Genomic DNA, 8,851 nt, shown 5'->3' on the forward strand with positions numbered 1-8,851 from the left:
CAAATAATGCCTATTTTAAAATGTAGACGGGATGAAGCATATAGAAAAGAAATGGAACGTTATTTCATAACAACGTTCCGATCGAAATTAAATCCAGAGAACTTTTAATAACGAACAATGGCGGAACGTCATAAACCTCCTTAACGACGTCGCATATAGCGACACTGCATCAGTTATCCTGAGTCCCAATGGAAGGATGAAATCGATAGAATGGAACTGTTAACTTTTTACTTATTTAATTATTTTATTTAATGGATATATATATATCTGCACATGTGAAAATTATTTTTTACACCTATATATAAATACATATATATATAATTTAAATGTAAAAAAGCACAAAAAATCACATCATCAATCGAACATTGTTTCTGTTTCTTCAGATTCGGTGCTTGTCGACGACTCCCAATAAGTTGTGATTTGTCGACAAGATCTTTCATTTTCTTTGATTGATGTAGGATAGGTAAAAACCCTTTAGCAGAATTTAAGATCTGGGGATTACGTGGATTATGAGTTATAACAAACGGAATTGCTTGTTGTTTTATCTTTTTTTGTCATCCCTTGATACTGTTTTTCTTAGTTCAGCGACTTGAATGTTCAATGCATTTTTAATTCCATTGTCAATTAAACTGACTGGGTAGTTTTGTCTTTTTAGATAATTTTTCAATTCCTGTAGTCTCTTATCACGTAACTCCAAATCTATTACTATTGTGCATATACGTCGGGCTAAATCAAAAGGAATATTTCGTTTGGTATGTGACGGGTGACATGACCTAAAATCCAAATATTGATGGGTATCAGTGGGTTTACAGTATAAGTCCGTTATTATTGTTTCACCTTATTTGATAATATTGATGTCTAAGAACGGGAGTTTTGAAGAGCTGCAGTCGTAAGTGAAATGTATCGATTCATTTAAAGCATTCAGCATTGAATGAAATTTATCTATTTCAACTTCACTTTTAGTCCAGAAAATAAAACAATCATCAAGTTATCGCTTCCAATTTTCTTCAATGTAAAGCCTGAAGTTTTTATCGAATTCGGAAGGTATCTTTTCGTTTAGTTGTTTTTCTATGTAACCCATAACCAGAGTGACATATGTTGGTGCCACCTTAGTACCCATCGCGGTTCCCTTGATTTGAAGGTAATACGTGTCGTCAAACTGGGAGTAGTTGTTCTCAAGGATCAGTTTTAATCCTTTGATGATGAAGTCATTAGAAAAACGTTCCGGAATTTCATCAAAATACTTTTCCAACCAGTATTGTACAGCTTTTAATCCTAATTCGTTAGAAATGTTTGTGTAACGGCTTATTACTTCAAAACTAACTAGTATTGTATCAGGAGGTACCCGGACTGGAATATATTTAAGAAAATCCATGTCATCTCTGACAAAAATTTGCACTTTTATACAAAGTGGTTTAGGCAGGATATCAAGGAGGTTGCTTAGAGGGTATTACATGAAGGTCCTGCAATAATCGGTTAGTTTCTATTTTGCTCCCGCTGAAATCTTCTGTTCTCTAAATTATCTATCGAAACAATTGATTGGATTCAAATAATATAATACAAATATTCATTTAAAATATGCTATCTGAATTTTATTATCTAGCGATTTGAAATAAGTCTCACATGAGTTATATGACAAACTGATTTTATCAATCCGGTTTCAAATTATAAATAATTGTGCATTCTATATATTTTGCATAAACGTTTCAGTTTCATTTTATTTTGATTGTAAGAGAAGTTTACGATTATGTAGGTTTTAAAATCATGTTTGGCTATTTCAAACAACATTTATAAAACAGATATTCAGATATTGGTTGTTCTTAATTATTATAAAACAGAGATGTTTTTATGATTTAATATATTCATGCTTCAATAAATCAACCTAATCAAGAGTTTTAATGTTTATTTCTTCTATCTGCTTTATAGAAATAAGAAGATGTGCTATGAATGTCAATGCATCAACTATCCACAAGTATTGAGAACATGAATGATTTTAAGCCATCCATTTGTTCAGAAATAATACAAATATATAAAAACACAGTTGAGTTAATTTAAGTAAATGCAACAGTCCGCAAGTTTAAGGAGTTATGAATATTTTCTTTTGAAATTAAGATCTTTAATGGTCTAAAGTATTGTTTATTGATAGTAATTTTAAACATTCTAATAATTACTTATAATATTGATTAACAGAACATAAAAAAACTCATCAAAGATACCAGGCCTATGATTGTGTACGCCAGACACGCGATTCGTCAACATTAAAATCAAATACGAAGTGCTATATACGGATAAGTATTTATTAAGTGTATTTTCAAACATACCTTTGAATAGAAAATAATAATGGAACAAGACTGAATAAACCTGAACAAATAAAGTTGTTGAACACAATATATTTATATTTGTTTTAACAATAAAAAACCGGACCATTGGGTGTCCACCTATGACCGTTATGGAAAATGTTATTCACATGTTCACAAATGATATCGGATATGTTCCTTACGTCGTAACTACAATCCCCTTCCCTTGCATGAATGTGACCTACCGAATTAGATTGTTTACCGGATTTGTAATCACATAAGCAACACGACGGGTGCCACATGTGGAGCAGGATCTGCTTACCCTTTTGGAGCACCTGAGATCACCCCTAGTTTTTTGATGGGGTTCGTGTTGTTTATTCTTTAGTTTTCTATGTTGTGTCATGTGTGCTGTTGTTTGTTTATCTTTTCATTTTTAGCCATGGCGTTGTCAGTTTGTTTTAGAATTATGAGTTTGATAGTCCCGTTTGTATTGTTGTTCTTCATGTCAAAGTTACAGTAAGCTCTAGGCATTCAATACGAAGCAAAAAAGTCTGACCTCGCTGTAATTGTAATACGGCCCCTAGCACCGGCATGAGGGGAATTCTTTACAAAAATAATTTGGATAGATTGTATAAGATGTAAGACATATACAAGAAAGAAGTTTAGTTCGCCTCGACGTTTTGGTTCAATGATTCGTGTATTACCAATTTCGATTAGTTTCTTTCGTTATCAATATCTAATGTGAAATATCCTAATGGAGGTTGTTTGACATTGATCCAATTATGTTGATTCATTGATTCATTGATCAACGTATGTCATGTAGTGCTTATGACATGACCTAGGTCCATGACTTGTCATCGACCGTTATGGAATATCCAATTCACAGATGATATCAAATATATTCCTTTTGTCGTAACTGCAATCCAGTTCCCTTTTCACGAATTTGACCTGCCGTATTAGACTATTTACCGGGTTTGTAATAACATGAGCGAAAATCAAGTGACACATGTGGAGCAGGATTAGCTTACCCTTCGGGAGCTCCTAGTTTTTTGTTGGGTTTGTGTTGCTTTATCTTTTGTTTCAATGTTGTGTCTTGTGCACTAGTCTTGTTTTTTTCTCCTTTTGTTTTAGCCAAGGAGTTGTCAGTTTACTTTCGATCTATGAGTTTGAATTTACATTTAGTACCTTTCGACCCTCTTTTTGGCATTTAATTTTTCTGAATAAGAAGAACAGAATAATTGTGTAGTGTACAATATTCGTGAGAAATTGTTACGATTTTATAAAAAGTACTTCTTAAAATTAATGCTATCTAAATTTAAAATGTTTGTTTCAGTTAATTGATAAACCGTTAAATTAATACGACAATCATCTGTACAAAAAAAGTTACTTTGGTTAGTCACATTAAAGTTATTAAAAAAGTTCTATATTTTTTTTTTAATATTTTGCAACGTTTCACGATTTAGTATTATTTGTGATGGAAAATATTTAACTTACCGATAACAGTCGAAAAATGATGTATCAATAGAAAACATACTAACAAGCACATCCTCATACACTTTCAGAAACAATCTAGTCTTTGAATTCAAAATAATTTTCCAGAGTTATGATCACTTAGACATTTAAATAATGTAAAAATGTAATAATGTATCCGGTAAAATCAGAAAATAAAATTATACTCAAAGGAATTGTGATAAGTTCTAAATATTGATAGTTTGGCTGAAGTTGTTGTCAATGCAATTGAATTGTATACGATTGTAATACAAGTGAGAAGTTAAGCTTTATATAAATGAAGCGTAAATCTACTATTTGCTACATGCGAAAATTCCTGTACCAAGTCAGGAATATGACAGTTGTTATCCATTTGTTTGATGTGTGTGAGTATTTGATTTGACATTTGATTAAGGAAGTTCCGTTTTGAATTTTGGAGTTCGGTATTTTTGCTACTTTTTACAGTTGATATATTATAAAAGTGAGGAGATTTGGTATGATATCACGGACACAACTATCCCCCAAAGTTCGAACAAAGTAGATGTTAGCAATTATATACATCTGTATGGCACCCAACGACGGGAAAATCGTATAGTCGCTAGCAAAGGTTCAAACCAAGACATGAAAGAAATGATTTATTTCAATTGATAAAACTAATGCCTTAATCTATAACAAAACCAAGTACAAACAGTTATGTCAAACATGTCAACAACTCGGTGTATTTTCCTGATTTGGTACAGACATGAACGACAACAACTGCATTACAGATTCCTGACCTGGAACGGACACATAACGAACGTGGCAGAATTACATATATTGGTCTGAACACAAACTAACATAATTTCTATGTGACTTTGAATTAGTTTTTGAAAAATTGGTGTTAAGTTGGAAAAGATGTCATAATATTTTAAACTAAACACAGGACGATTTAGACCCAAGGCTAATTTGGACTTGATTTTTATATAAATACTCGGTTATTTTTGTTCATTTAACTAAATTTCTAAGAACAAAATTCGAAATACTGAATTTGAAATTATAAGATTTGTAATTGAAACTAAGTGGAAATCCGAATGTTTTAAAAAAAATCAGAGCAGTAGTCCATCAACTGGTAAGGTAAAATTTCAGTTCTGTGTTACACCTCAGGGTACCGCAATTGTTTTTTATAAATCTAAAGAGTAATGTCTGAAGAATATTTTAAGAGGTGTTAGACTTTTGAAAAAGTGCCCAAAAGGGGTTAAAAGGGGTCTTATTTAAGAGTATATCAAAATCTTTATTTAACCCATATATACAGAAAAAAGAAAATGTAACCAAGTATTCGGTACTATTTCTCTTATCAAATTGACCAAATCATATCTTATTAATACGGAGGCTAATTTTTATTTAATTTTCAAATTGTATAGAACCAAGAAAAAAAGGGGTAGGGTAATATCCAAAATTCATGATTTTGAATGAAACAAAGCATACATACTAGTTTTCTTGATAAAAAAAGGTATATTTCTTTCATTGAAACATAGAGCATCAAGAAACTTAAGGCCGTTGAACAAAATTCAAAGGTAAAAAAGGAAAAAAAGATGGAATCAATGACAAACACAAACATAAGCAATGTACATCACAGTCATTAAAAAATACACATAGTACTAAAAAAAATAAAAAAAAACTGTCAGGGTTTCAAGATCTATATTAAAGTTCTTTTAACAACAGAATCACCACATTTTAAGGTCATGAAGAAGGTCAATCCATAGAATCATCTTTATTTTCGTCAACACCATCTACCCAATTATCATTACTATCATCTTCATCATCTTTGTCGTCATCGTCAGCCATATCAACGATTTGATTATTCTTTTTGCTACAAGCATTCGTACATTTGCAGCCATCTGTACAGGATAAACCTTGTCCAACAAATGAACATCGTTTGGTGGCACAACCAGTTTTACATGAACAGCTTATCAGTATCAATAAAGCATCTAACACTGGCGGTTGGTCTAGCCAATTGATGCTAATCGTTCTTAACAATCTAACCATGGTGGTTTGGCGATGGAACAATGTTGTTTTGAAGAGCAGATTTCCAAATCTTTGCCTGAAAGTTGGCTCGTTTGATGTGCGTTAACATTGCATCTTTTGTTGGGGCAGTAGATGATAATTGAACATTTATTAATCTGCATTTGGAATAATAATATTAGAACTGATATAATTCTGAAAATAGCAGGCCCATACTTCCACATCAGTGTTAGACGATTTTATACCAATGGAATCGTAACCTTTGTCAGCTACGTGTTTTGCATGAAGAAACATCTTTGTGTCGGCTTCCTCCTGTATGCTTAGAAGCTTTCAACATATATTTTGTGGCACATACTTCCATATGATACACATAAACTGGGACTTTTATACTAATAGTATTAGTCTTAGTCTACCAACTGACAAAAATTTCTTCAATTGCTAAGGACAAGATTGTTTTGATCTAGAAATTGTCGTAATGATTTGACCTCACAAGGACCTGCGATCCCGTTCTAAATTTTTCAAGGATATTGTGGGATACTGATCAGTAACAAAATCAATGCGGGGAGTTCTTTCTGAAACTAAAAGGGTGTTTTATTAAACAACAATTGCCAAATCAGAAAAAAAGTACTTGGTATTCTAGTAAAGGATTGAATAACTGCCGTACCATCAAATATCCACATGCTTTCCTCAGGAATGGCTTGCATTTGTTCAACGTCCTTTTCTTAAAAACCACCTAGGACAGATTTCTTTGTTTTTACAGATGTATCATCAACGTATGCAAGAGACCATGGAAGAGGACATAATTTAAATTGGAGTACCTCTCGTATGTCCAACTGTCTAGTCTGGGCTATGACATGCAGGCTACCAAAAAGATTTTTATCTGCTTTCAATATGATGCTGTTCTTATCACCCATTAACTGTTAACCTTTTATTTTCTTTGTTGAAAATGTAAGCAATGATTGTCTTTTGATTAGTTTAAAGATATTGGTTGACTTTTGAATAATCCGTTCATTAATGACATTTTCAGATGCCGACTTTCCCTTTTCATACGCGTTTGGAAGGTCGCACCTTAATTCCGAAGAAGCAACAGAACCCGGGTAAAAGCCAGATAACTGCTTAGATGTTTCAAATGGATTTGTCAACCTTTGCAGTGTCTGAACCAATTTTAATAGTCAGTTTCTTCTCGCTTCATTTGAGTTTTTCAAGTTCTTTTTGTGCGGATGTTTCATGGTTAACAATTCCTGCCAAATCTCAACATTTTAATGATATTGAAGCTCTTTCATGTACATTTAACAACCAACATTTAGTAAAACTTTGATTTTAACTGAAACCAACAATGCCATCTCTTGTTTTTGTATCTTTGTTCAATGTTTGCTCTATTGCTTGGTCAACTGGAGATCTAGAAAATCCATGAGAGCTTCTCTGAACACAAAAACAACCAGATGAAAGATATTCATGCGTATCAGGATGGATATTTTGCATATGAAGCAAATAGACTGATATGTATCGGGAATAGTTTTGACGGTCATATGCAAAAAACTGAATGCAACCAAAGTAACAAAATCATTGAACAATATGTACAAAATTTAAAAAACAAGACTAAATTCATTGAACAGTGAAGCAATATATCCAAGCAAGAAGGAAAGAAAATGGAAAAAAACACTATCAAATGAGGAACAATGTTTACATTACGAAAAGCAAATAAATAGTAACCAGACGGTATGTCAAATCGACATAGTTTTGTGCCAAAGAAAGTAAAAAGTCTTAACAAATCTCCCAACTGACTATTTGACCTTCTTTCAAAGCAATGTTTGTCGATTAAATGACTTAACAATCTTAACTCAATCTCGACATAGCTAAACCACAAAATGTGAACAAGCACACCTTTATTGAGTTCGATAGAGTGCACCCTTTCTTCATTTTCATAAATATTTTTTTACACATTTACTTTATTAAATAATTTGTCTCACAAAAACAACATACTCGTCAATTTAATGTTTGTTTTCAGTTGCAAATTATTGAGCTTAAAGCGCTTATGTGTTCACTCAGGTATGAATATATTATCGACTGAATCCAAGACGGTAATGTGACGATTTCTGGTATTTCACGATTATTTACACGTACATATGTTTTATTGAATAATTCATATTTTAGACGATATATAAATATTGCAAATAGTTTAAACATTGCATACCGGTCAATTTTATATTAAATTTCAATTCACAAAAACGGATAATTGCATTACGAATTTCTTTATGAAATGAGAAAATATGCATTACTTTTAACCCAAAAAATCAATTGTTTGTAATGTAAATAAACAAAAAATCTTCAGAATTACATTAAATATGATAGTTTTATATCTGTTTTAGTTGTTTAAACCTATAATTTATTTTTCTTACCGCTTTATATTAAAAATTTTAATTAAAAATTACTTAGTCGTGATAGCTAAATGAGGGGACCATTGAAAGGGACGTTTTTAAACCTCTTTTGGACACTTTTTTTTAGTCTAACACCTTGTATTTTACCAATAAGATAATGAAGTTGAATTCTATCAAAAAAAATCGCAGTACCCTGGGGTGTAACACAAACTACTTAACTAGAGCGCTTTTGAAAACTAGCTGATGGACTACAGGAGTAAAAACACCATTATGTTAGTGTTTGCTAATTCTATACCTCATACATCAATAATAAATTGAAGTGATTCGAGTTAACTTGGAAATATATTTATAACTAAAACGTTGGTTAAATAATCTTTTTGTGGGGTGAAAATAATAAGAAATAACTAGATAATCGGGATCAAAATTATTACACGCAAATAGAAATTGGCTCTCTCCTGATTTTCTTTTAACTGTAACAGCTCGAGTCTCTTTTTCTATTATTTGGCAAAACACTTGCCATACAAAAATCTGCCATCAGGTGAATTAGTTAAAATTGTTTTATCAAGGTTTGATATTGAAGCTATAAAGTTTTAATAAATTCTGCAATACATCGAATCATTTGATTTTTTTATAATTTTTTGTAGATTTGTAAAAAAAAACCACATTAATTATAAGAGAAAAACAACG

Source organism: Mytilus galloprovincialis, chromosome 10 (genome assembly GCF_965363235.1).
Source record: "Mytilus galloprovincialis chromosome 10, xbMytGall1.hap1.1, whole genome shotgun sequence".
Classification (NCBI taxonomy): Eukaryota; Metazoa; Mollusca; class Bivalvia; order Mytilida; family Mytilidae; genus Mytilus; species Mytilus galloprovincialis.